This window comes from Columba livia, chromosome 5 (genome assembly GCF_036013475.1).
Source record: "Columba livia isolate bColLiv1 breed racing homer chromosome 5, bColLiv1.pat.W.v2, whole genome shotgun sequence".
Lineage (NCBI taxonomy): Eukaryota > Metazoa > Chordata > Aves > Columbiformes > Columbidae > Columba > Columba livia.
In genome coordinates, this window is record NC_088606.1 from 11,130,974 (window position 1) to 11,138,039 (window position 7,066).

Here is a 7,066-nt window from a genome sequence, read left to right on the forward strand (position 1 = left end):
TATTTTACGTCTGCTCTAAAAATCAACATGCAGCATATAATCTGAACTTTAAAATACTGTGAAATTGATACTAACTGAATAAGGAAGATTTAAAAGCAGAGTAATTGGAATCCTTAATCTGCCTTTATCTCTTTCCTGAACAATAGAAAGGAGATACAATTAAGTAACAGCAAATTACTGGGACACCGAGTCAAAGTCACCCTGGGGTACCTCCTGCCTTTTCAAAAGATGGAGGATTGATAACAGATCTCTGAAAAATGAGGACATCTTGCTAAGACACCTATCAGTACTAAAACAAAACATTACCTGCCACCTCTACACTATTTCTCAAGCCCCTGGGAATGTCTACTAAGCACCAGCACTCTACATTCTAGAACACTCCCAGACCAGAACTCCATGGAGCAGCTTTATGTCATCCTCTCTGATCAATGCAATTCTGCCTTGCGGAAGGCATAGTGATCAGGTTTGCACACCAAACCTTCACGATACAGACCACTCCTCAAAATCAATTTATCTTCTTGAGGATTCATTCATTCATACCTCCAGGTCACTACCATGTGTGCTGGCATCACCATGACTCTGTACTCCATGCCACCTCTGTATTTCAGCAAAGCAATATTCATTATTTTGAATGCAACTGGACTACATCCAGGGAAATGGTAAATCCAAACAACAGCACGTTCTCGTATCTTCCACATGTTACTGCTTTCTATGTACAGAGGAATTTAGAGACAGAAATGGCCATCAAATCATCTGGTCTGGCTTCCTGCAAACACAAGACCATGAACATTCACTCACTAAGGCTGTGGTTAGAGATAATAACCTGGTGATGCTTCTTACGGAGCCATACATTGCACTCACAGCCTCCGTTATGACAGCACAAGCACTCCTGTCCGTAACAAATCAAACTAAAAATATACACCTTTTACTGGACTATTTTTCAGTCACAGGTGAGGGGATAGAAAAGGCCTAGGACACAAACACAACCAAAATAGACCCATTTCACCATGCTGTCATGCAGCAAACTGTCTTAACAGAATGAGAACATGGAACATGTGGTAGAAGCATGGCACTACATAAACCAGCACTGAGACTGAAGAAAACTTCAACTATATGCTTAGAGATTGATTAGATATTCCCATTCTGTCAGCAGAAACATTTTAGGAGGTTGTTGTCCTCCTCCTATCTCAAACCTTCTCCCTCTAAACACACTAAATATGATGGATGGGTGGATGGTGGGGCAGGGAGGAACACCCAGTGTTAGCACAGGAACAAACGAAATGTTAAAGGTAAGTGTACAGTAAAATCCACTTGTGGCAAATAGTAGAGGGATGAGGGAGCAACAGCATCTCTCTGCAATGGAAGCTGCTCAAACTGGAAGAGAAAGATACAGCTGTGACTTTCCTACACTCTTGGATAAAGGTACATCCATAAAAGCACTAAAACATAATATTCAGGGAAAAAAAAAAATAAAAGGCAGAACCACCTCCAACACAGAACCCCCCTCCTCCCCTGCTAGCTGGTAAATGTGTATGACAGGCTTTGCAAATCATTCACCTACTTACAGCTGGAGGAGCAAACTCACGACATATTGCAGAAATGCAGATACTGCCATCCCTTAACAAGTTTATGAACACTTCCCTCTGCACTGTGGAATGGCACACATATACAAACTATAGCACATTGCAAGTAATCTTAATTTTTTGTTAACATTTAGCTACTTGTGCTGCCTCCAGACAAAGCACAATATTATAACACTACAAAATATTAGTAGTAATATGCTGCCAAAAGGGATAGCAGCACAGGATTTAAGAAATGGTTTACAAATTTAACATCAGTGTTTCTATGTAACGCAAAATACTAAGAATTAAAATATACAGTTATCTGATAATTCCAAAAAGCATAAGCATTGTCCTTTAACAGGACTGATTTTTAGACACAACTTCGTTTCCTGAAATATATATAAACCATACAGCATAAGAAAAGCACATTTAAGCAGTACCAAAAAGTTCAACATAACTTCAGATATTTCTTGACCTTCTGAATGTTAATTAGTGCAAAGTTCAATTTTCAAAAGTTTTTCTGGGGTGCATACAAATAAATACAGGGTTATCATCCCATAGTAGGTAGAGCACAATTAACCACCAGCCCAACCCTTTCGATACGCAAGGAAGCCAGCACTCCTGAGTAGATTGGTTACATCCTTGGCTCTATTAACTTTAACAGTATTAGCTACAGTTCTGACATAATCCCAGAAACACAATCTTAATACACTGAATAGGTTTTATGGCACATATTTACAAAAGAATCAAAATAGGAAACTGCTTCCTTTTAAGTCTACCTGCAAAAGATATTTTACTGCTTTTACATATAAGCAAGACTTAATATTGAGAAACATTTAAGCAGACAGAGGGAAAGCATATTTGGAATAGAAGATGGCATTATCCCATGCTTCCTAATTTTGAGCAAGAAAGATGATCGATAATAATTGACAAAATAAATTCATTTTAATTCTACATGCATATCAAAACACAGCTTCCAGAGTAAAGATTGTTTCCGATTGCATTATAGAGAGTTAAACAGCAGAGTCCATAGGAGATAAGCTGGATTGAAAGAAACAGTGATTAAATCAACACACAGATACTATTACTTGCACTTGTTTTCATAGCTGACTGAATCAGAAGAAACTATCAAGTATCAGACATTCATTTTCTTTATGTATTAGAAAAAATTAGCATACCTAGTGTTAACTGTGCTTTAGTGTTCACTCTCTGAGAACAACTCTTTTGTTCACATTCCCAAATATATTCTGGGCACTGGAAGCATGCATCCTCAGTCCTCATGCCTGCCTTATTCGCTGTGGTCTGTCATTAAATATATTAATTGTCTCGCACAAAAGTACAGTGTCATCTTATGCCCAATGTCTGCAAAACACCTCACACAAAAACCCTATGAAAATCATTCCTCCTTCACTTAAGGTATCTGTAATTCTGGCTCTCACCCTCTAATAAAGTGCCCCATTTAAGTCCCATAAAATGAAGACAACAAAAGCATCTCAGAAAACCTAGATGAGCGTAAGTGCACCTTTTCCTGGTCAGGCATTTATTAAGTAATTTTTCAAAGGAACCACACTTATTTCTACAGCCTGGTTTCAGAAAGGAAAATGTTTCACTAAAGAAATTACTGAGATAGCCTTAATACCTCAAAAATATCTGAAGCCGACTATGACTCAGAATATTACAACCAGTTCTATGTTGAAGTCAAAAAAAGTTTCTTTTTAGAATGAACAATCTGTCTTTAACTGCTACTTGGTTTTCATGAAGCATCTATTAGCCATCACAGGTGTAATGCTTTTGGTTTTTTGTTTGTTTGTTTTAAATAGAGTTAACATTGAAAATAAACATTTTCATAAACCCTGGTCAAGGTAAATATTATGTTGTTATACAGCAATTAAAAATGCTTTGGAAACAAAATACTATGCAGGCTGAATTAAGAGAAAAGCCTGTAACTAGCCACTTCATTGCAATGATGATGGAATTGGTCCATTTTTACAACAGTTGTGTCATACTGACCATCACTCATGAGGCAGACAGTCGACAAGAGATGTTTATCTAAACAGGTCCAGCACGTTTGTCCCCATCACTGTCTGCTATTATGCCCTTCAACATTAAATACATAAGTATATTTTGCTTAGTTATGAATTTACACAAATATCCTTATTTTCCACTCCTCTTATAAAAACATTATTTTTAAAAATATTTGTACACCTAATTAAGTTTTAAAATAATCACGAGCTATGCATCTGAAGAGATGCTATTAATCCCAGAATAAATCCTACTGCACGTCTGCCAGAGAAGCCAAACAGAGGAAGAGATGAAAGTGTAATTGCACAAGCCCACGCCTCAAGAGAAATAGGAGCTGCATTAGATGGGCTCAGAACTAAATAAGAGGCTATAATATTTCCTCAAACTCCCAATTAAATATGAGACACATGAAGGTATGTACGTATACATAAACAGATACATGTATACAGATATACTGCAAAACAGCAGCACACAAGTAAGGTTTTCCTGACAACAGCATGGTAAGTTCTTCATAAAGAGGAAGCAGCAATTGCTCTCATACCTTAAGTGTCTGTCCAGTATTATTTTGATTCTTGTATGTCAAAAACATTCAGATCATATTCTGGACTCCTACAAACTTGATTTGCAATTTTGTACGCAATTCCTCGTCTGTCAAACCATTTTAAAAATCAGTTTCCATTAATAAGGCACTGTTAGCATATTATAGTAATTTGATAAGCAGTAACCTTTGGGGGTTAACTTTATTGTCTTTTTTAAAATTACATAAAATAGCACGTCTTCTCTGATTAGAAGGTGCAGGGAATCCAAGCTCGAATTGCCATTGGAATTTCTCATAACTGGATTCCATCATCCTCCTTCGGAAACAGAAAGGTTGCCAAACTTTAACTGCAACATGATGCAGAAGTGATACTGCATTGTTGTGTGAGTTTCAGGAACTGATAAATCCCCCCCATTTACCCACCTGGTTCTGCATTATATAAAATGCATATTTAAATGGAACTGTTAGAGTTCTCCATATCTGTTGTAATGTAACAAAAAGGTTCTCTTAAACCATGTCTTCACAGAAATAATTGTTCAAGGTCTTCTGCTCAGAATCACCAGATGGATCAGCTTTCTCTCTGTTGCCAGTAAATGCTGAATGTGTTACTTTCAATTGTATCTGTAATCCTAGGGTTATAACATCCTCTATCACGTTTCGCTGAAGCTTTGGAATTCATAATCAATTAAAATAAAGCTATTTTCTGAAAGAGTTTTAAATCAATTGTGCATTTAAAAATGTGCTGGTTTTAGTTTGGGGGGGGCAGGGGGGGCAGTGTTTTAATTAAAATGCTAAGCTGTCTAAATCTCGAAGGTTCCTTTTTAGCTTCCCTTTGGGCATAGATTTCCTATTTAAGTGAAGTGCAAATACAGAAGTGGAAGTGAGAAAGATAATTTCTTCCCATAGTAATTGTTACTAAACCTTCTGCCAATTGCGAGAACGCTCGATTTTAATAGTCTTCGTTCTATGTATTTTTATGTGTAACTGTAAAAGTGTTTTATATCATGAATGACATTTGCTCACCATTTGGCTGTTTCAAGCAAACTACAAAACCAGACTTTCACTTTTTTCTAGCTGTTTTTATCTTCTGATTCTGTATTCTGATTCCATGAGCAGAACTGCTGTTGCTTTTAAATAATATACACTAATGGAAATCATTAACGGGGCAGGGGGGGGAAAGACAGTAAGAGCACCATTATGGATTTAGTAGCCTTCAAAAAACCACGCAGTAGCATTACACTAGGTGATGTTGCTTTGGTCATTAAAATTTGCTTCAATACACTTAGAATACAGAATTCAACAAGGAGTCAAGAAGTTCCTTTTTGTGATTACAGACATATCTACAAGTCGGGCATCTCGTTACCTAAAAATATTAGAAACACGAAGCCAGAATAAGCACGATGTTAAAGTGTCTTTCTAATTAATCTCTGCCCTAAAGATACAGTTATCAAGTCAGTTATGCATTCATGTCATCTTGCTCGAATAACATGTTCCTAACAAATGTTTTTCTTCCTTATTTTAGGAGTGTAGAAATCTGGCCAAGACCGAAGTCTACAAACAGCCCCTGACTACTGCATGGTAGGTGACCTACAATATATAAATCCGGTCACTTATTTACAAAACCCAAGAAACGAGCCGCCCCCGCCTCTTCTTTCAGCATTTCCGAATCGGCAGCAGAATAACCCCCCTCAGCTAAGGACGAGAAGTAAACACAAAGGGCCCGGGGCGCGGAGCGGACCCGCGGGAGGGGCGATGCCCGCACCACTCGCTCTGCCCGCGGCCCCTCCCTGGGCGGCGCCCGGCCCGACCGCAGCACCCAAGGGAGCCCGGAAAGGAGAAGGGGACAAAGCCAAGAGGATCCCCCACCCCCGCCGGGGGGTCCCTCCTTCCCGCATCCCAGCGCTGAGTGGAACTGACAGAGCTCCACACGAAATATCGAAAACCATCTTCGTTCCCCCTCCCCGCCCCCCCCCCCCAAAAAATCCCCACCCCTCCGCGCACGGAGGGACCGGCTGTCAGCGGCGCTGCGGAGGGACCAGCCGGCCCGCGCGGCTTTTTGTCGTTTGCATAACGGCGGATAAAAAGAAATAAAATTAAACATCGGCCCCTCCCGTGCCCGGGCGGTCCCCTCGCTCACCGCTCGGTGCTGCAGGCTCGGCCGATGTGCGCAGCTCTCGCTGAGGCGGCGGGGGCCGCGCAGCCCGGGGCGGGGGGAGCAGGGAGGCGACCGGAGGAGGATGTCAGCGATGGGCGGGCGGAAGGGAGGAAGGAAAAGGGGATTTTTTTTGTGTGGGGGTGAGGGGAGAGAGGGAAGGAAGGATGCGGGCGGGCACCGCCCCGCTTTCAGTGCCCCTCCCGAGGCGCTGACAGGCCCAGCCCGGCCCGGCGGTCGGCGTGCGGCCCGGCCCCCGAGCAGCGGGCGCTGACAGCTGCCGGCAGCCGCCACCACAACCGCCGCCCCGGCTGCCGCTGCCGCCCCTGCGCCCGCCCCGCGCTCCCCTCCCTCCCACCCGCCGCCCCGCCCAACATGGCGGCCGCCCCGTCTTCTCCCACAAGGCCGCGCGCGCCCTTCTGTCCCACCGCCCCCCCACGCATGACGTTATCGCTCCCTGGGAGGGGAGGGCGCGACCGAGCGGCCCCGGTCCCACCGCCCCCTCCTTCCCTCAGCCCTGTGCGTGGGAGCGCTGGGCCCGCGGGCGGGACAGGAGCAGTGCCGATGGAGGCTGCCGGGGGTGCAGGTGCGCGGCCGCACGGTGACATCCCCGAGGCTGCCGCGGGGACGGGCGGAGGCCGCGCCGAGCCCTGGTCTGCCCGAGGTGCGCGTCCCGGCGTGTCCGCAACAACCCTCCGGTGACACTGAGCTGGTTTTGCTGCAGAGTGGGCACCACTGCAGGTGCTTTTTGTGCCGGGTGTTCTGAGCGTCCTGGGAAGTTGGGGGTTTTGT

General features: G+C 43.3%; 1 protein-coding gene across 9 annotated transcripts in view; it reads right to left on the bottom strand.

Annotated features, from left to right (window-relative positions):
- Positions 1-6,612, bottom strand: part of KLC1 (kinesin light chain 1) — a 49,791-nt gene extending 43,179 nt beyond the window's left edge. For 3 of the 9 annotated variants that reach the window (XM_065063359.1, XM_065063357.1, XM_065063355.1), the window contains exon 1: positions 6,260-6,612. The gene's annotated coding sequence lies outside the window, so the exon portion shown is untranslated. Of the gene's footprint in view, positions 1-2,740; positions 2,860-6,259 lie in introns of those variants that run through there. The other 6 variants (XM_065063358.1, XM_065063361.1, XM_065063360.1 and 3 more) reach the window with 3 other exon arrangements.
- Between the last annotated feature and the right edge of the window lie 454 nt (positions 6,613-7,066).